Source organism: Clytia hemisphaerica, unplaced genomic scaffold (assembly GCF_902728285.1).
Source record: "Clytia hemisphaerica strain Z4C2 unplaced genomic scaffold, Clytia hemisphaerica genome assembly, whole genome shotgun sequence".
In the NCBI taxonomy this organism is placed as follows: Eukaryota; Metazoa; Cnidaria; class Hydrozoa; order Leptothecata; family Clytiidae; genus Clytia; species Clytia hemisphaerica.
The window spans coordinates 660121-681637 of NW_027104529.1; the positions used below are offsets into that span (position 1 = coordinate 660121).

General features: G+C 36.7%; 2 long non-coding RNA genes across 3 annotated transcripts; one reads left to right on the plus strand and one right to left on the minus strand.

Annotated features, from left to right (window-relative positions):
* Positions 1-3360: 3360 nt before the first annotated feature.
* Positions 3361-4935, plus strand: LOC136822178 (uncharacterized). The gene is made up of 3 exons (XR_010848870.1): positions 3361-3917; positions 4523-4639; positions 4869-4935. It is a non-coding gene; the product is annotated as an uncharacterized lncRNA (long non-coding RNA).
* Positions 4936-7704: 2769 nt separating this feature from the next.
* LOC136822144 (uncharacterized) lies at positions 7705-19898 on the minus strand. 2 transcript variants are annotated; one of them, XR_010848864.1, is made up of 4 exons: positions 19792-19898; positions 8525-8625; positions 8303-8402; positions 7705-8057 (listed from the first exon to the last, which is right to left on the minus strand). It is a non-coding gene; the product is annotated as an uncharacterized lncRNA (long non-coding RNA). The 2 variants fall into 2 exon arrangements; XR_010848865.1 differs by lacking the exon at positions 19792-19898 and adding an exon at positions 9114-9225.
* Positions 19899-21517: the final 1619 nt, after the last annotated feature.

The window sequence follows — 21517 nt, forward strand, 5'->3', positions numbered from 1 at the left end:
GCGCAGAATTTTTCATAAAACACTTTCGCTTTTGGTGCCGTAATGAAGGTACAAAATGGCTGGCAATGCGTGCACGAAAATGCTTAAAAAATTGAACTTCAAAATGGAATATCTTTGGAACTTTAAAGAATTGGAAGGTAAATGACCCCTCATTTTTCTTCTGATGGTTATGGCTTTCCATTAAACTTGGTTTGGTATTCTGCAAGTAAGTTTGAAATTTCATCCGACCACCCTACCGTTAATTCCGTTTTTTCCCGATTTTCAAGTCCGTTTTTTCATTGCGGACCATATGGAAGCATCAAAACAAACCAGCGGCGCTTTTGTGAAGTGAAAAAGAGGCTTAGGGCGATCAAACGTTCGTTTACCACCCTTATCTAAGGAAAATTTCGCCCTCTTGGACTGTTTCGTTCAAACAGAAAATATTTTTCCCCCGACCGACCGACCGACCGACCGACCGACCCACTTTTTGATGGTTGGAATGACGGGAACCAAGGTTTTTTTTACGAACGGCCTTAGCGTATAAACAAGGCCTTAAAAATCGAAGCACTGTCTTGGCCTTGGGGATTGAATGACAAATTTTGGTTGGTTGATTTTGGCTGCTCTAATCTAAATAAAATCTAATGTTAGTTTTTTAAATATACAGTACATGTTAAATATTTACATTTTTAGTTTTTTAGTGAAAAATATATACATCTAAGAAGCATTCTGTGTGAAATTACTGTTCCTGATGAGGAGGTGGTTGAGGGGCGTATTTATTAAGGTAGAATTTTTGGACATGTGATACTAAGTCTAGTGGTTCAAGGATTTGGAGATTTTTGTCATCGTGATGCTCTTGTCCAGACCCCCGCGCTCGATAGGATCGATCATCGGAACGGCTCGATGACGGATCGATATGTGATCGATGGATTACTTATCGATCCGGATAGGAGATCGATAGAGGATCGATACTCAAGATTTTTTTAAGCTTATGATCTATCAGTTAGGAACATTTGGCGAGTTCCTGTACGCGGCCGCAATCAAAAAAAACACAACGTCACTCAATAAAAAATGGTGTTCGTGTCTTTTGGCACTTTTTTTAGCCTAGACGATGTAGCAAACATAGTAAGTATAAGCACGCTGTGCTTTTAATTGGCTGACAATTTCTTTTGCGTCGGAAAAACTTTTCCAAACTTTCAGCGATGATTGACCAAACTGTTACAATGGAAATTATTCAGCGCATTTTTTATCTTCTTACCTTCTTCATCTTTAATGGAGCACTCAAAGTTTACTGAAAGTAAGCACATAAGATATTCTTATAATTAATGATATTCATTTAAACACGCTTCGTTATGCGCTGCGGTGGAGTGCATGACGTAACTCGCGCGGCAACTAACTCGCCTTCTGTTGGAAGATCATATTGGGCGTTTTGGCGTTACCACCCTCGACCCAGCGAGCGCCTTTGTCTTTCCGCAACTCTTTCCACCATTTTAGATGGCCTTAACAATAGATCCAAAAGGGCGCCATAATCTTGGAAGATAATTTGTTTTGGTCTCCGGCTTTGGGAAGTAGCAATGTTTTTGGTTGTTTTCGATGGAAAATGGTAAGAAACTTAAGTTTACAAGTGTCATTTAGTTTTTGCTGGCTTATAGAATGGCAGGATCCTGGATGGTTTCCCTAACTGTCTATCATCGATCTTTTATCGATCTTATCGACCCTATCGACTCTTTCTAAAAATCGAGCTCTAATATTAATCGATCTTTCTCGCTATCGATTACCTATCGACACCTATCGATTACCTATCGACACCTTTATCGATCCAATCAAAATATCGACCGCTTTTTTATATTGATTAATCGATCCATATCGATCTAATGGCGTCAAACCGGATTTACTTATCGGTACTTATCTGGCACCCGATGTAGAAATTTTCTTTCGACACGCTAAGCAAGCTCTGGGAAAAGGTCGGGAAAACTTTCAACATCTGCTGGAAGGTTTAGATTACGGAATTTCGCCTGAGCCCTAGCTCCGAACTTAAAAAAGCGGAGGGGCCCGGCTTAAAAATGGCCGATATGGTACTCTCGGGTACCTAATATAATAAGCGTCCCCAACCCGCTAATTAATTTTATAATCAATGCATAATCGATTTATAATCGATGCATACTCGATTAACGATCGATGACGAATCGATTAACGATCGATGACGAATCGATTAACGATCGATGACGAATCGATGACGAATCGATTAACGATCGATGACGAATCGATTAACGATCGATGACGAATCGATTAACGATCGATGACGAATCGATTAACGATCGATGACGAATCGATTAACGATCGATGAGGAATCAATTAACGACCGATGACGAATCGATTAACGATCGATTAACGATCGATTGACGAATCGATTAACGATCGATGACGAATCGATTAACGATCGATGAGGAATCGATATACTCGATTGAAATACTAGCTCGACAGTTACATCAATATGCCTTCTTACCTGTCTTTAAAAATATAAATAAAAGTATTCACGGAAAAGGACGCGAAAAAAAAAGACATAAGTGTGAGAACAGAGTAATCAAACTCGTTAGAAAAAGTACCATTAGAAGTCATAAAAAATCAACCTGAATAAATGCAATTGAAATTCCAGAGAACTTCCTAATTCCCCAAACAACATTACATTACTATGTCAAACTCCCATCACATAAATTTTACAATTACGTCAGAGTAGACTACGCTCGCCACCGAAGAGGTTTATTTGGAAAGGGTAATTATATTTTATTGTTCGCTTCTTTTTTAAAGATTTGCCGGGTTGGAAAAGTATGAATTTCTTTGTACATATTTTACCTACCCCAAATATTTAGGAGGCTGAGTTTTAAACGAATGGTCAAGTTGAAACGAACGATAAATGTATCAAGGTCTGTTTTATTTACCCCCTGGTGACTTAACAAAAGAGACTTAACTCGATGTTACAATCCAATTATTGAAAGTTCCGTAAATCCAGATGACTTCGGCCACTTTTGATTATTTTACCGGCAGGTACAAAATGCATAAAACATAATGCATATTGCATAATAGTATTGTGTAATTTACAGAATGATTTTATATTTTCTAAAACTCTCCTTTGCAGAGGCCAATCAGAGGGATTTCCTCAGACATGATTTTTACTTTTCGAATCCGAACAAAAGAGAAAAAATTCGAATCATAACAATAAAAGTTTTCCATCAGCATAAATAATAAGAAGATGCGACAGATGACAGATCAGAAAGGTTTCCCCCTTCTTCTTTTTCAAAAAAGGTAAACACATAAACATTCGAATGTAAAATGATTCGAAGTCTATTTTCTTTGATCTAGCTTTCGCATGAAGCTAGGGGCGGTGCGACACCCCTGCAAAACATGCACTCGCAGGGTATGCTCCGGAGTCTTTTTTGTCGCAGCTTGTTTTTAGCCTACCCGGAGTTGTTTTTCCGGATCATTCGTTAGTGTCATTAGATTTATTTTACTGACTTAAAGTCCGCGGTAAATATAAGAAAACTGTTTATCAAGTCGCGTTACAGGAAGCGTGAATTCGAGTCTGTATTTTAGATTTTGTGTACAAAAGCGTTTTGCAGGCCTGCACCCTGCAAAATTTTGCAGAAAGACCTGGATGAGGTCAAAATGCAGGGTTTGCCCGGGATTTGATGGCTGTTAGTGTCAAAACGTTAAAAGTCAAGACTCGTCAAATGGCTTTAGATGCTTGGAGAAGAAAAAACAGAATAGACAGTCCTGATTTTATCTATTTTGTCGCAAATTCTGAAGAATTTGAAGCCTGCACATTTTCGATCTTCTCCAAATTCGTCATCTGAGGGCTGCCATCAAGGTCATCTCAATGTTTGTTTTTCTTCTTATGGTTATCTTCTGAAATCCATTGCAACAAGGAAAGTCAAGTCTGTAAGGTATGTGGTATTTTTTTCTATTATTTTTCATGCCTGCATGTTATCAATTATAATCTGATAAGCATAAGTGCAGGAAAAACTGCTTCCCTTCCCACTCTTTCTCTACTTATCTGCCTATGGCTATGGCCTATGACTTGTCATAATTTTTGGTAATCAACAAAACCACTTGTTGTGTGTGGTGAGTGAGTGGCAATCATGAAATATTTATAAGATATTTGATCAATCGGGGTACGTACTTACTGTTTGTTTGGCCAATCACTCTGGCTAAGAAAAGGTTGACGACAGGAGATGAATATGTGGCAATTTAAGAGGCAAAGGGACAACCAACCTATGTGGTTTTATTTTGAAATAAGAGAAAAAAAAATAACATTGAAAATTTTGTGATTCTGACCTTGACACCCTAATGTTTTTAATATGTTTTGGCCGGTTAAAAAATTTTTCTGGGGAGAGAAAAAGATCTGTGTGGGTCTTTCGCACACTATTTTGAGGTACACAAACATATTGTATTTGACTATGTTTAGTTTGCGGGCCAGCACCTGCCAGTCAAGTACTGGTCATAAAAACTGCACGACAATCTTAAAAATGATTTCTCTATTTTGTTTTAGTTCTCTTCCAAATGGAAATTGCCTGAGTACAGTTCCATTTCTCTCCATCTTGTGGGCAACAATTCTTTGGTGGATACACTTCAATGCCTTGCACGTGTGCACAACTTTTCCTGAATTGTAAGTATTATTCTCAGAACCAAAAAAAACCATCCAATAAGTTTAGTAGATTGGCTCAGTCATGAAGCATTGCGGTTGGCGGTTACCCACAGTCAGTCGGTTATTATATAAGATTAATTTCATTGGTTACCCAGTTGTCGTTTGACTTAAATTTTGTTGTTTTGTGTTTGTTAAATATGTAGGTGTAGCTTGCAAAGATCCTAATTCCCTCTTCATTATATACTTTCAGGTTAGTTGCCGTTGCCATCATACTGTCCAGTAGCCCCTAGATCAATGGATTATTTTGCACCTTCACGTGGTTGAAGAAATCTTTGTAAACACTGACAAAGTCTGCTAATAAGATCAGTGAAACCATATTTAACTTAAAGGAAACAACAGAATGGAATAATTCAATCAAAATGATGATGTGTACCTAACATTTAGTTTCTTGGAAGTTTTTGGATTCAAAATTTTCCCTGTAAACTGGATATCAATATTTGTCATGTAATGGAAAGTACATCTTGATTTGATTTTGATATGTAATTGCCAATGCAAATGAATTTGGATGCATAATGTATAAAATTTATAACACAACAACTGAATTTTGATACCAAACATAAAACATGCTGCATTATGTACATAATGAATAAATGAGTTTCTGATGACATATGGTTTGTTTTCAATTCGGATTGGAGGCTTTTTACCCCTGGTACAGGATTCTCTGCTTGATTTGGCAAACAGTTCCAAACGAGACACCAGAATGGGCTAGCTAGACTACAATTTCAAGATGAACCAACTATAGAGATTTCAGCTTCAGTACAAATTCTAGTTTTGGATACTTTAATGCATCACATTAATCAATTTTCTAATGAAATACTCTTTTCTTGACCAGTCTGAATAAAATAGTTTTGGTCTTTTTCTCTAAATTTTCATTTGAAATGGCAAAAGGCTTTTATTATTAATCTGCTTGAAATTATTTAAGTCACCTTTTGGCAGCAATAAGATAAATAAATTTGACACAATAAGAATCAAAATCATAATAAAAAATGTTAGACAGTTTGGTAAATATTATTATTATTGTTATTGCTATCAGATAAAGATTTTTGTATAATTTATAATCTTTTGTGTGCTATTGTATTATTTTGCTATCATTTTTCACTTTTTTCTGTATATAAAGTTCAAAAAGTTCTTTAAAAAATTCATGATAGTTATTTATTTTTTTTACACCTCCTTTCTCTTTCCTTCATTTATTCCATATTTTAGAGGCCACTCTTTTTTTGGTTCTTAAAACAATTTAACCCAAAAAACTATCTTAGTTTTACCAGCTTCATTTTGTGTTTAAATGAAATGAATTTTAATTCTTTATCTCTGGTTCATGGTACATTGGGCATAAAAAGGTGGCTGTTTTAGCCAATCTAGAGGGTCGAAATTCAAAAATTTTCTGGCCCGTCGGGCCCAGCCGGTGGGCCCTCCTTAGACACTATATATAGCTGAATCACTATATATAGCTGAATCACTATATATAGCTGAATCTTTTTTGCAGGGTATCCTAAAAATCCTAGATACGCCCCTGATTGCTCTTTAATTTATATTGGCTGGATATTCTTATCTAACAAAAAGCATTCACATGGTTAATGCAGGAAAAAAACCGTTGAAATTGATTAGAAATTGTTCGAAAATATCTCTGAGAAAACCCAGAATAAAGATCTTGCTATAAAATTAATATAAATATACGGAGGAGATATTTTCGTGTTTTTTCTACACTATACTACGTTCTGTAAAATATAACTATGAAAATCAAAATGGCGACAAGTATTCTCAGTGGACCATGGATTTTCTTCATCATCTAAAATTCAAATTTACAGCTTTCTACCCTTTAATTTCTGGTAGAAAATGGTATATTTGTTTTGTTGAAAGTAATATCTTTCAAATTCTCCTTACTATAGCCTCTAAAATAGACATTTTTCAAATATTATGTATTATGCATTATGCAATATGCATTATGTTTTATGCATTTTGGACCTGCCGATTATTTTACCTTCGTTTGCAATTAATATTGATCGTGCGAGCATGAAACTTCTTATACTTCATCTTGAAGTCCCTTAAATTAAAATTTCACAACCTAAAAGTATTCCCTTCGAAAGCAATGACCCAAAGAAGCCCAAAAAGTAGCAAATGATAACTTCGGCCAGCCTCAAAATCAAATATATGAAAGTATATCTGTTTGTTAGTAATTACGGCTCGTTAATTGTTCATGTATACTTTTATGATTACTAGGCAGTAAACCGGTTTGGTGGGATCGTGTTAAGTAACAACGTGCTTATTAATTAATTGTTTTCCGATTTCATTTTTAGGCCCTGTCCTCTTTGGAATCAGGATGGATCAAGAAACGAAGTTTATAAGAACAAACAAACTCTGCAAGCATTTGCTTTGCGTTTGTTGTTTTATCGAAGCTGTGACGAAAGCAAAAGCGAGCAACAGAAGAACATAATAATCTGTCCTACACACTTGTATCACCATAGTGTATCACAGAACCCGGTGGGACCTAACACGGGAAATTTCAGTCGTAAATTTCTGTTGCAAAATTTCTTATCGGGAAAGAAGATTTGGGGTTTAATTAAGTCGGACTCGGAGAAAAATTGTGATGGGATAAACTTTTGTTAACTTTTCAAAATTTTCATCATTTCCCCCCCGAATTGTTCAGGTTTATCTCTTTTTGGAAGTTCTAGTGACAATCTCAACCCTTAAGAATGACTGAATTACTCAGTGGATCATTCTCTTTCCCCGATTGGAATTTTTATCTTCTCTTATCTTCTTGGGGTAAATTTCACCAATAACTGCGACATGACCTCTCCGATTTCACTAAACTGGGAATCAAATGCAAGTGTAAAATTTGATGATATTCTGTTTGGTTATTGTAAAGCCGCTGGTAAATGTGGACATAAACAGATGATATACACTGTCCCGGACATTTACTGACACACATAGACGTACATTTTTTTATATTTCATATATAATAGAACACCCCTTTCTCAGTGACCCAGTGAAGTTTTGAAACCCACCGGGTCTGACTATGGGATCTCCAAAACTCACTAAGTGATAACTTTTAACTTCGTCGGGTAGGGAAAAATTGACTTTCAAGTAATATTCCAAGAATTCTTAAAAAAAATTAACGATTGTTGACCGGGGTAAGACCATAAATAAGATCTTTGATTTGGGTTCTATGTAATTTCTTTCACCGGGTCATCCATCGAGTGGAGCAGCTGACCGGGTCACTGATATAGGGGTGTAATAAAAAATATTTTCATATAGGTATAATCTCCGTGGATACAGTCGGGTGCATACTAATTCTTAGCGCTTCGATGGTGAATAAATGATTTTCCTGCCGTGTTTTAGTCAAGTTGACAATTAAGGGTCTTGTCTACCTGAGAACGATCTCCTATAAAAGACAACGAATGAATAAAAATAGGTATATTCAAGGCTTCGTTACGTTATCGAGCTCTTTAGATAGAAAGCACAACCAAGCCAATCGAATATTTATTAGACATGTAGAAAAATTTACAGTTAACGTTATCTCAAAACTCAATAAGCGGGGGATTGTAATAAAATTGTCCTGGGTGGAAAATTTTCGACAAATTAATTAGCGGCCCCCCACCTAGCTACTAGGTACCCGAGAGTACTTACTTGTACACTATTCTGCACTTTCACGGTATCCCTCTCCTTTTTATGTCATTATATACCGCTACGCGTCATTGATACTGTGACGAAGGGAAGTCAATACTACCTAGAACGCAAATGTTAATGTCAAAATCCTGGAAATTAAATTATTATTTTACTAGAAGAAAGATACATATTAAAATGGTATAAAGGATAAAACCAGGTGAAAACATTCGAGAACGAAATTACCTTTTTCCCAATTGAATGCCGTGCAATATGACGATGCGTTGACTTATCAATCCAGGATGCTTGATAACTGTACCATTATTCGACGTGTCGATTTGGAATATCTTGAAAGAAAAGAAATATATTCAAATTATTTTAATCTTCAACCGGCAAAACCACATTTAATACCGATCAAAGATGAAACAGTTGACACACAACAGCGTTTCAAAACCTTTTCTAACATTTTTAAATGGCCATCGTGTGGCGCTAGAAGATCTTTACAATCCCTAAACGGGAGAGATTCATTGACTTATTAAATCGCCGCCTTATAGGTGGATTAAGCTCCGTGGAGTAATTAAAAACGGTAAATTGATGATTTTCATGAATTTTTGCCCTTTTCGCGAAACTTAGTTCTTGCTAAATTGAAAATCCGTTAAAACTAAAGAAATTGGTGAAATTTGGTAAAAAAGAGGCTGCTTCGCAGCTAATTTTTTAGATTCTCAATTCGCGAAAAATCAGTACATGCAAAAATTAACCGACTTAGGGTAATAATAACGGCATTCTAAGTTGCGTCATTATAAGACAAAAAGTGAAAAGAAGTAAATATTCTCACTTGCACGAGACAGAGATGTAACGTATTTCCTTCGTTGTGAGAAAGGGGTGTAATGTGTATTTCCTTCGTTGCGAGAAAGGGGTGTAATGTGTATTTCCTTCGTTGCGAGAAAAAGGGGTGTAATGTGTATTCCCTTCGTAGCGAGAAAGGGGTGTAATGTGTATTTCCTTCGTTGCGAGAAAGGGGTGTAATGTGTATTCCCTTCGTAGCGAGAAAGGGGTGTAATGTGTATTCTCTTCGTTGCGAGACAGGGATGTAATATGGTATTTCCTTCGTCGGAACCAGAGAGGCGCGAGAGGCGGGGAGAGCTAAAATGCCATTTGCATGAGACAGGGATATGCGTATCTGATAAAATGATATTTCTTCGGGAAATTCTCGTATCTTTCCTTCCCATTTTTACGTTGCCTTTAATATACATCTTGAATTAATGCTTCTGAAAGAACATGAAAGAGCAAGCTTTTAAACTTTTATCCCGCTCACTTTTATCGATCGTGATATAAAGAGGCCCTTAAAAATATCCTTGAACTCATTTGCATGTCAATGAACTTCATAAAGTAACTCTCGCAGGAAATCTGCAAAATGTGACGTCATTCTAATTAGATCGTGCAACAGTTTAACAACTTAATCGATTGACATGAATATTTCAAGTTGTCAACATAGGCTTATTATCCAAAATAAGCAAAAAAATAGGGTCAACTTTAAGGGGTTATAGCTCCTCAAAGATTCATTTTTTTTCAAAAAGATTTTGTATTCTTTACAATTAGTCTATGTGCAGCACTGCTGTGCAAAATTTTTACACATATCTTTCCGCAATATTTTATAATCACGGTTTCAAAAAAGACGGTCGAAAATTTCCGTTTTTTGCCCCATTCTCGATAGGAATAAATAGTCTTGTTTTTTCTCTTGCACCGTTCGAAAGACCTTCGTTGTGGCCAAATGTGTAGAAAAAATGAACGTGATTCATTCATTCTATAAAAAGTTACAGCCCTTCAAAGTCGGCCGAAGTCATCAGGCAGTGGCCGAAGTCATCTGGACTTACGGTTCCAAAGTTATTCCATTTTCAAACCACAAAAAAACACCTTTTCAAAGAATCGCCTCCTTACACCACGCCAGCAAGAAATAATTTTCGGAAGCACCAAAATCGCGCCAAAAATGGCGGATGAAATCTAGTCTTCCGTGTGGCGGGGCGTGAGGAGTTTTGCTGGCGCGGTCTGAAAATCGGCCCGATGACTGTTAAACTTTAGCCTATCGCTAATGAGCTGGAAATGATAGCTAAAAACAAATTTTACCAATGAAAAGCTGAAACCCTTTAGCTTTCCAACCATATATGGTAGCCCTGATAAAAATTTCAGGAAAGTGCCGAAAAATGGAAAATTCTTCTTTTTTCTCGATTTAAAGACGGCCCGTAGATTATCAAAAAGGCTACCACGTGACTAGCGAGCACCTCACTAAAAACCGGGATTTTTTATCTCGTTTCTTAGTGAGTTCCACTTTGACGATTTTCGAAAAATAGAAGCCTTTCAAGTGCTTTGACGCAAATTCGATTATTTTGCTACTGCAGGAGCTTCGATAGTTAAAAGTGACGTCAAAAAATCGAATGTTTAGAGCCCGAAAACCCGGGCTCAAAACATTCGAAAAAGTCGCAAAGTGGAATAGACGTTAATTGCGTAAAAAAAACGCGGGTGACGTCTAGTATAGGCTACCACGTGACAAACTAAAGTACTATCTTTCCCGCGTTTTATAAAAAAACCCGTCTAGTCTATAACTAATCCAGCTCATTAGCGATAGCCATTTGAAAAATATCAGGGGGGATCGGGTTCAATAATCCGAAATGATAAGCCGTCGTCGAACATAGAGGTCGTCGTCGCCGCGCATAGAGGCCGTGGTCGGACATAGAGGTCGTCGCCGGACATAGAGGTCGTGGTCGGACATAGAAGTCGTCGTCGTTCATAGAGGTCTCAGCCCAATTTTTTTCGGTCTTTATTTTATAAGTTCTGGTCTGGAAATTTGACAACACAGTCTTCAAAATAACACCTTATCGTATTAGTGTATAGCAAAGTCACGGCAGAACGTCGTCTTCTTCGATAACATAGAGGTCTTGGCCGGACATAGAGGTCGCCGTCGAACATAGAGGTCTTGGCCGGACATAGAGGTCTTGGCCGGACATAGAGGTCTTGGCCGGACATAGAGGTCTTGGCCGGACATAGGGACATAGAGGTCGTCGTCGAACATAGAATTCGCCGGGGCGGTTCGCATCAACGAAGGCGGTTTATCTGGCGGGGTCTGGTTCTTGCTCAGGGTGGTTTTTGCGAAGCGAATATACATGAACCAGGGGAGCGCCAAGGAAAACTTGATGTGCGTTTTCTACGGTACGGTACGCTATTTCATCATTTTTCAGCTAAAATATTGAACCAATAATATGCAGCTCGCCGAAATTGATTTTCGCCAAACTTAGAAATCTTATTAAATCGCCAAAATGAATTCCGCCAAATTGCACCTAAATTCATTCGCCAAAATTTCTTCTCTTAAGGTATCTTTATTTAAGAACGTCAAAAAGTTTTGTTAAAGCCTTTAGATGTTCTCAACCTTTCAAAGTTTTTTACGTTTAAACTTTATTTTTAGCAAGTGTAAACCTTTTCTTATGTTAGTTACTGTTATGTCACAAGAAGAAATTGTTTTACTGTTTTAGACATCAAATTTTTGTTCAATTCATCATCATTTGCATGTGTATTTTACAAACTGGTCCTAATTTGCTTAGCCTTAGATTTTACGTCTCAGGACTGAAAATTACTTTTGAAAATTAAAACTTATTAAAAGGTACAATAGTTTCGGAAAATTTTACAAACTGATCCGTTTAGTACTAAATATCACCTAGAACCGTTTTTCGGTATATTTTGCCTTAAGCTTAATTTAAATTTAAACTGAATTTCCAGGGTGCTTTCCTATTTCAACAAATAGGAAATAGGTGGCTGAACTAAAATTTTGTAAATCAACTTATTGGTAAGCCCAGGAAAAACAGCGGATTGATCTAGAAAAATACTTGCGGTACACATTTTTTATAAGCAACCGGTTTGCTAAGGGCTCAGGCCTCAAAATGGCCCAAAAAAATTAAGCAATTTGCTTAGCAATCCTGACGCCTCAAATCCAAACTAGCAACTTTTTTTCCTCAGCAATAAAAAAAACTCGGGCACAATTTTAGAAGAGAGCCTTGCAAACATTCGAAAGATGCCTTTACTGTCCATTTAAATTGAAAAATTGTCGAAAAACTCAAAATTGTGCTTTTCAACTATTTTAAGTTTGAAAATCTTTTGCCCTCCTGGATTTCGAAAAATCCTTAGCGAAAAATGGAATTGCTTTTTAAAAAATTTGTAGACTAGGAGCTATTGACGCAAACGCCATTTTGACCAAAATTTCAAAATAACAAAAAAACTTTTTAGAGTTGAAAACGAAGTAGCCAAGCAAGCTCGACGCTCGCTTGCTTCTTACTTCGCGCTCGATGGCAATTTCAAGACATCGAGTAAGAAGCATTAGCGAGCGTCGAGCTTGCTTGGCTAAAAACGAAGCGAAGAACCAACAGAAATGCCTACAATGACTTATATTGAAAAAAAAATCATCACCCCATTCATTGATCATTGATTAATTTCCAAAACATCTGAAATCTTCCAGACGACTTTAGAGTCTGGCTGGGCAGAATAAAAATCAGAATGGCCACTTATCTGCGTCATCCAGTCTATCAAAAAGCTCTAAGTGACCTCCAGGCTAATGATCCCGTTGTTCGACGGCGACTTCTATGTCCGGCCAAGACCTCTATGTCCGGCCAAGACCTCTATGTCCGGCCAAGACCTCTATGTCCGGCCAAGACCTCTATGTCCGGCCAAGACCTCTATGTCCGGCCAAGACCTCTATGTTCGACGACGACCTCTATGTCCGGCCAAGACCTCTATGTTCGACGACGACCTCTATGTCCGGCCAAGACCTCTATGTTATCGAAGAAGACGACGTTCTGCCGTGACTTTGCTATACACAAATACGATAAGGTGTTATTTTGAAGACTGTGTTGTCAAATTTCCAGACCAGAACTTATAAAATAAAGACCGAAAAAAATTGGGCTGAGACCTCTATGAACGACGACGACTTCTATGTCCGACCACGACCTCTATGTCCGGCGACGACCTCTATGTCCGACCACGGCCTCTATGCGCGGCGACGACGACCTCTATGTTCGACGACGGCTTATCATTTCGGATTATTGAACCCGATCCCCCCTGATAGAAAAATGGTGGTCAAGGTAGACGGTGGTGCCACGAATTCCGAGTCGCCATTTTTTCACCTTGATGTCTAATAAATGGTATATCTTTTTATTGAAGGTAGGTAATGGGATGGGGTTTTTTTCTTTGTTTTCTCTGATAAATTCTGAGTATTTAAAAAAAAAGAATGAACAAGTTTGGAGTTGTTAAGGATAAGTTATGATGGATGGAATGTTCTAATTTTGATTTTCGACTTTTTCCACGCAAAAAATCCCGACGAGTGCGCACCCTACCTTAGGCCTTAGCAACTCCAGAAGATTTTTCAAGTTTTAATTTTTTTTTCAAAATCTATCCTATCTTGTAGAGCTTTGAAAAAGAAAGAAAATGAGGGGTCATAGGCCTCCAGAGGATTAGTGGTTGTAAAGATATTCAAATTTTAGTGTCAAAAATTTTAGCTTGGAAAAATTCGAAAAATGTGTCAAAAAAGAATAAAAAAGAAATTTTCCAGTCATGCTTCTTAAATTTTGCCTATCTCTTTTTCTAGTGTAGCACTGTAGCTAGAGACCTCAAATTTGGAGGGAGAATTCTTTGATGCATGATGGTGTTAAAATATTATTAGTATTAGTAATGATATGACTTTGAGGGAAATTTGGGATTAATACCCCGAGTTTCATTTTGAAATACTTTGAAATAGCACGAACGAAGTGTTTTACGAGTCACATTGTTTTTCTATGTTTTTTTACTCCTCTAGCTTGTTTGCAATGCTAGAGTTCCGCATTTTTGAGACGACCGTGCAACGAGTTTATATCCCCTCGAAGTTCTTGATCTACAAACTAAAACTCCACCTTCATAATGTACCTACCTGGAGAAAACCAAACAAGAAGCTGTATATATGTAAAATGAGAACCAAGTGAAATAAACAAAATAGTAAAATCAGTTCATAGCCTTACAACTGATGTTATAGCATCCGTAACTTATGTAAACTCCACTAAAGTAAAAACAAAAACTATAAATTTTGTAAAAAGTTTCCTTGAACTTTCAACGAAGTTCTTTCTCTCATTTTCATTTCCTGCTCATATATCTGCATATATCAACACTCAACACCAACAACATTCGAATTGAAAATCAAAACATTCGATTGTCTCGCTGCCCAACTGCAACGTCTTCTTTTTCTTTGCGCGGCACACCCGGAGCATAGCAAGGAACTTAACTGCGGGGGGATAATACAAACTTTTCACAGGGGTATTACAAATTGAGCGGGGTATTACAGAATAATAACCCGCCGAAACGTAAGGACGCGCAAGCTAAATAAAATAGGTCATACAATTATATAAAAATATTTGTAAAATATTTAGTATATTTATCAAAATAACGAGAGATATATCTTTTTTTGAAAAAAGAAGACATTGCATTGTTTTATTTTTGTTTTTGAAGAAAATTGCTTGGAAAAGGTTGAAATGAGTCAAAAAAGGTAGTAGGACCCATTTTCAAGGGGCCTCTGGAAATGGAGGAACAAAAACTTATGAGTAAAGAATAAGTTTTTCTGAAAGGAGAAACCCCAAATGAAAAGAAAATCCATTTCGGCAGAAATAAAAACTTTTTTTTGGGACATTCCCATGCTAAAGAAGCAAAAAAGTTAAAGAAACTACATGAAAATGAAAGAACTAGAATTAGCGATTGTGATTTTTGAATTCCTCACCCTTTTTCTGATAAACATACAAAGTTTCAGCCTCCAAATACATTTTCCTCCGTTTCCAGACACATTTGTTCTTCGATAGTTGCAAATTTTTTTTCTCCCGTCGGCAAACAATTTTCAAAATGTTGCAAAACGTTCGGCATTTTACCAATTTGCCGTCTAGCCCGTGTCCACAGTGTTATATACTGCTGGAAAGCTAAGATCACGGGCTTTCATTTAGTAAAAACGCTTTAGCATACATAGAAAAAAAGTTCCAAGGGTTCAAAGTTCACCGAAAAATGAAACATTTGGTTTGACGTCAACGAAAGTTGCATGACTTCTGGAGTCGCTACCCCCCTCCCCCCTTGTTCGTCAGCATTCGTTTTGAAGTACCCCCCCCCCTTTGTACGTTCGTTTTTATCTCAAAATTTTTACCCCCCCCCCCCCCCCAATTTTTCGATTTCACCCTAATTCTTAAAAAATTACTTTTTCCTTTGAAGATAATTGGAGAATTTAGACAAGGCAAGTTCAAAGAATATGATTTTAGAGTTATTCTTTAATCTTATCACACCTTAAGTTTTTGCTCTCTAGTTATCTAATAATTGCTGAAGATATTCTTTATTTTAGAAAAACAGTTAAAAGCAGTCAAAACGAAATTTACCTTACCTCCTGAGTTTGTCTTTGTTATGCTAAAATATAACAAACCTTTGTCATGCTGTCTAATTACAAATAGGGGAGTCTGTCAAATTTTCAAACTTAATCAGAAGAAACAAAAGTAGACTCATCTGATAGCCCTAAGCATGAGAAAAAAAATTAGGGGTCACCTTTGAGAAATGATAAAGTACTTCAAAAGATATAAGAAAAATAGATTGTGAAGAATTCACTGTTTTGGTCAAAATGCGTCCAACCTCTTCCAAGCCAAATCGAAAGTGCCGTGCGCACCAAAATATTCCGAAATGGGGCGCAGAAGCAGACTACAAAGATGACGTCACACACACACGGTCGGCTGGCGTGAGGTTAAAAACTTCTCAACCATCATGTTTTAAATAGCAATCGCTATTGAAGCAATTCATTTGAAGAAAAACAAATGTTACCAACAGAAAGCCTAAGCTTTAAGGATTCTTTTGATGCCTGCTGATAATGTGAAAAGTTAAAGAAAAGTATAAAAAATCTTCAAAATCTTCTTTACTTTGACTTTTCTCTGTCACCTTCCAACTGAACCGTGCATCAGCAGACTTCAAAAGAAAGCTTAAAACTTTCCGCGTTCAGTAAAAAAAAAATGAGAACGAACGGACCATTGCTTCAATAGCGACAGCCGTTTGTTTACATCTCAATCAAAAAATTTTTTGGTGCCGTGAGATTTTCTTTGGCGGTCATCGAAAAAATGCTCTGTTCGCGTCGCAACGGGTGTTAAAAATGCATGCGGGCGGACAGGCGGTCAAAAACATTCCCGGGTTTTTTTTAATCACGCCAGTGCGGGTGGTAACGTGAGCAAAACTATTTTTCGATGGTCGTCAGAGCAATTGAGAAAAAAGCTATACTTTAAAAGAACAAATTGCTTTTCCCAGATTTTTTTCCGCATCTCCGCGAATAGAACAATTTTTCGATGACCGCCTTTCTCAAGATGGCGACACGTGATGGGGAAATGAATGTAACTTTCGATAGAAAAAAGATATCGAAGTGATTTTTTTTTATTCTCATCTCTGATAAATTCTCTACCATTTGGAAAAGAGTTTGGATGCAAAACTCAAAGTATTGGGTAAGTTATGGGTCAATAAAGTTACTCGAAGACTCTTTTTTCCTTTTTTTCTTTTTTTTTGCGCCCAAAATACGCGCGAGTTCGACCTCCCTATTACAAAAACCACCAATCACTACTTCTCCGCCATCTTGTTTCACTTTAAATGCCGTGTTTTAAAATTCCTTAGCTACATTATATGTACAGAAAAGGTTTTCTCTAGGTTTTTTCAATCCCGGGATTAAACTACCGCCCGCTTATTTTTCTTCCGGCGTTGAGTGCACCGGGGATACTTAAACTCAGAAAGTTGCCGGAATTAATTATCTCCATAATCAAAATCAACAGAAAAGCCGCATTTCACAAAAAAAAGATCGACCGTCGGCAAAATTCAAGGGCCGTGCAGACCGTCTGAACAAAAGGAACTCGAGACGCAAACATCGGGCCGTTTGTTTTGGTTAAAATTTCTGTAAAATAGCGAAGCGAACGAATATTTAGGTGTATTTTGTAATGTAGAATATGATAGCGTGAATCTTTTTGAAATTCTATGTCAGGATTTTTTCTCAATGCCCCGTAACTATGCACGAGGTACCCGTTGCTAAGACCTTATGTTAAAAACGAAAGCGATTACGGCAAAAAGTAGCGATTTTCGTAATACCTCAAATATTGATACTTGACTGTACTGCATGTGATATTATTGTTTTGATTGGAAGTGCGCAAATCTGATTGGCTAACCTTATCAACAGCTTTTTTGGAACGCAATTCAAACCAAACAGTGTGGCTCGAATCCTTCAGATCCTTGGTTAGAAAAAGCTATACCTAGGGATTTATGTTAGGAACAGATCATGCTGATTACCCTCTTAAAATGTGCCATAGGTTATAAGAACTTGAAAAAACATCAATTTTTAGGGTAGGAACCATTTTTGGTTTCCCTACCTGGGCTTTTAGGGTCCACCGACGGCTCAAAGGGGCCGCCCTAGGAGTGATTTTTTTCTTTGTCAAAAAATAGTCATGTAACCCCTCATTGGAAAGAGAATTTCATGCAGATTCCAAAAAAGGTCACAAGTAGTGGCTAAAAACGAGGTTATAAAAAGTTATGCCTGCTAAAAAATGATGATTTTGTGATTTTCCCTCTGAAAACACATGTTGAGTATATTTAAGCTCTTACAATCATTTACCTATCAAAATCATTAATCTTTGATCAATACTTTCAAAACAATCATACAGAGTTGAGTAAATCAGACTTTTTGTCATAGGATAGCAGTATTTTTACAAGAGCTCAGTAAGTATATGTAGGAAGAAAATGGTACTCAATAAAAAGATGACATTCTTGAGCAAGCAAATCCAAATAACTTTTAAAAAAATTTAAAACCCTCCAAAGAAGTCAAGGTAATTAAACTTGAATAGGCTGATAAAGTCAAACAGCAGGAAACTGAAGCCTTTACTGAAAAAGAAAAGGCAAGTTTGAGTAAAGAGTCAAAAAAGTACTCATTATTGGAGACTTTAAAAAAAGGAAAGTATCCCAGGCCCATTTACCGCAGAAGAAGAAATTAAGAAGTATGTAAAAACAAACTTGGATGATAAACTTAAGATCAAAAGGATGTATAATATGCTAAAATTACATGCATGTCTTGTCTCTCAAGCGAACAGCTGCAGTCTTTAGTTTGAAAAAATTATCGCAACCTCTCCACGAAAGAGTATGTTGAAAACTTGAGCTCTTAACTACGCGTTGTTGCCCTTAGATAACTATTGGAGATCTTAGAAATGTTATGCATGGAACTGTGGGTAAGAGGGATGATAGTAAATCACTAAAACTGGAACTCAATTCAAGGAGAAGACAAGGTCAAGGGGATGTACAAAAAGACAAAACTTGTGATATCACCTTTTAGAGCACGAGGGTAATGACAAAATGGCATTTAGGAGTAGTAGAATTTAAAGTTCAACCATTAACAGTTTCATACATGACACAAACTGATAAAAGTAGATACAACTGGACATTCCCTGAAAAAGCTGAAATAAATAAGACATCTGTCGACCAAGTAATTGCGACTAAAATCAAAGTCCAATATCTTGGAACTGCGAGGATAAAATGTTGTCAAAAATATTTCAATTTCAATTTATTAGATTTAAAATCTGATAGCAAAGGAAGTACCCTTCAAACTCTTGTAAAATATCTTTTGGATGAAATCCTTTTATGCTAAACAACATGTTTTCAGTATTAAGGTTTGAGAGGTTGACGGACTTTCTAACTTCGACTGTTCTTGATTAGAGCAATGAAATCAGATGAAATTTCTTATTTGTCAAAATAACTCCTTTATCCTTACTTAGTTTTTAAATTTTTATAATGATCCTGTAGATTCAAAATGTATAATGTCAGTAGAAAATAAGCACTTATGTTTATTTCATGTAGGTCTTCCAAAAAATGTAAGAAAGCATGAATTAATTACGAAAGTATGAATTTTTAAGACATTACACGGTTACACTAAAAAAGCCTCTTTCAAGAGCAATATAATGTACTCTACAACCTTATCACTTTATTTTTGCTGCATAGTCATGACGTTTTTCTTAATCTACATTAAATTACCTTTCAAATGAGGGGTAACTTGATAGGTTTTTGAGAATTCTTTTTTTAGGCCACCTAGCAGTGAGATTCCGCGGTGGGCGTGGCCATAAAGGCCCGGTAGGGAAGTCAAAAAAAGTTTCTACCGAATTTGTTCTACTTTTTATGAAATTATACATGTTTTGGCACATTTTGAAGGGGTAATCAGTTTATGATTCCAAAAATCCATTTTTAACATAGATCCCTACTATACCTGTTTTACTTTTTTCACGACCCTGGGTAACGCCCGCACATTCCCGCACATTTGCGGGCATGTGCGGGTGAGAGAGTAAAGAAAGTGTAAAGAAAGTTGCCTTTTTGCCACTTTTTCCCATTGAAAACAAAAAACCTTTGGATATTTAGACTCCCAAAACATTGTAGAATCTTTTGATTATCAAACTAACAGAAAAATAAAGAGTTTTAACCTTTAAATCTAGTCATATTTCCTTCTTGTTTAAACTTTCACAAAGTCATGTTCCCTCATACGCCGCCATCTTGAATTTAGAATTAGAAGCATGTTGGAAACTAGAACCGATAAAAGGGCACGATTCACAAAGGAAAACCACTTTCGTTTTCTCCGACCAATCAGAACGTGCGATATGAGTTAACTTGAGGAAACATTTTACTGACCAAAAACATTTTAAACTGCATCATTAAATTTATGTTTAGAGTTCCTGAAAATTTTTTTTTATACTCTGGAAATCTTTTTTATTTTGTGTTTTGTCTTATTTCAAACATGATAGACATTAAAAATCACATGAAAGAGCTTTGTTTTGAGTCTGTAATATTCATATTCCATATTCTGATGGAATTTTTGCTTATGTGGTGTAAGTTTGAATAGAGAGTATGGATCTCAGGACCCTCCCGGCGCTCCGGAAGATTTTCGGCAATTGGTCTGCACCGCAGCCCTGGAACGTTCCAGTTGCACTTCCGCTAACTGCGCACGTGCATAATTTAAAAAAATCAGCCGATTCATGGTAGTTTCGATATTTCGACCAGTGATGCTTTCAAATATAGCTAATGTGACAAATTTGATTTCATCAATGGCTGAATCATCATCCTCAAAGACTGTAAGCATTTTTATTTGACCAAAGTGTCCATCACCTGGAGACAAATATTTTTTTGTAACCATGTTTAAACGTTTTTTTGACCCTCCTGGCGCTCCGGAAACTTCCGGAGCTTTCCCGAGCAGCTAAAAAAACACTATTTTTCTCTCCGGAAAGTTCCGGAGCTCTTCCGGCGCTTCCGGAGCAAGTGATTTTTAACACGTTTTAAAAAACATGGTTAAAAGAATATGCAGATGTTTTTGATAACATACTTACAGTCTTTGAGGATGATGGTTCACCCATTAATGAAATTGAATTTGTCACATTATATTCGAAAACATACATAGTTGAAATTTCGAAGAAATTGTCCAGACAGTACTAATCGATAAATTCGATTATCGAAGCAATCGATAATGATCGAAGTAATCAAACAACCACTTATCGATTAACGATTGAATGTCAAGTACCAAAATCTCAAAAAAATTGTGAGTATTCGATCACTTTCTTAACAACCCTTCGAAGACTTGATAACCGTTCGAGTACTTTGATTGTTATTGATTACTTTCCATAACTTTGACAAATTCGATAACCAATTACTATGATATATCTTTAAGAAAAACCAAAAAAACTGACCTAAACCAAATCACAAAAAGAAGCCCCGTCATAAAAATTGACCCCCTTATTTCCCAGCCATTTTATTTCCCCTGCCATTTTATTTCCCCTGCCATTTTGTGTGCTTTGGGCCTGGGTTTCCTAAAGTAACTCATATCGCACATTTTGATTGGTTGGAGAAAAGGAAAGTAGCTTCGCGCGTGAATCGCATGTTTTAATTGGCCGAAGTAAACTTGGTTTCAGATTATTTTGACGCGCTGCTACTGGAAATATATTTGATAAAAGCGAAGGCTGGAAAGTACTCACAATACAATCAAAGGTTTTCAATGTGATCGAAGGTAATCGAAAAGTAATCGAAATGATTGAACAAATCAAAAATGATCGAAGAAAATGCCATAATCTGGAGTTGAGTGAGTATTCGTTCACAGATAAAATCGATAGGTGCCTTGCACGACAGAAGGCTGTAAAATCCCAACTTTCATATATTTGTTTT